Here is an 825-nt window from a genome sequence, read left to right as displayed (position 1 = left end):
GATAGTATCACGGTTTGTTTTTGATGCATAACGCGTTATAACTTATAAGTACTAATGGATATTGTGATATGATTAATTTGGTATTCATTATAGATACCTATTATTGGTCAATTTTTTTTTTAATACCATAGATAAGTATATAATATAACTTATACATACCATAGATAAAATTTTGAAAATAATTTGACTTTTTTTGTGCTGTTTACGGACATTGTCAGTTTTAAATTTTTTTAGTTTTTTTTTCTATTAATATCAATAAAGTTTTATCTGTTGGGCCAAAAAGTGTAAAAATTAATATAAGGCTCCTGATATACAATAACAGTTGAAAAGTATCAAAAATACATTAGCACAATTTTTTTTAAGCATTTAAAGATCGAATTTTGACAAAATTTATCAAATTTAAAATTGAATAATTATTTTGTGTCTAGTTAAAAATTTATAAAATGTTCAACTTTTATATCTAAGGATTGAAAATTTAAAACAAGATTCTACGTGAGTAGTTAATTTTGTTACCAAAAAATCTAAATAATACATAAGAACAGTTTATTTTTATAGCCATTTTAAGTTAAAATTTGGACGAAATTAAGTATTAAAAAACATGGAATAACCATTTTAGTTATTTTGTTGTGATTGTATAATATTATTATTTATTCGTGGGTATTTGAAACTTCTAAAGTATATACTATTATATATCTATGATAGCAAGGCTGGGCATTAACGAGTTAAAAAGTTAAAGTTAAGTTAATAAGTTAATTTTATATTAACTTTTTAACTTAACTAGTTAATTTTGGCTTTTCATTAACTTAACTGTTAACTTAATAAATT

The sequence above is a fragment of the Acyrthosiphon pisum genome, chromosome A2, assembly GCF_005508785.2.
Source record: "Acyrthosiphon pisum isolate AL4f chromosome A2, pea_aphid_22Mar2018_4r6ur, whole genome shotgun sequence".
Lineage (NCBI taxonomy): Eukaryota > Metazoa > Arthropoda > Insecta > Hemiptera > Aphididae > Acyrthosiphon > Acyrthosiphon pisum.
This window is presented reverse-complemented; position numbering follows the sequence as displayed.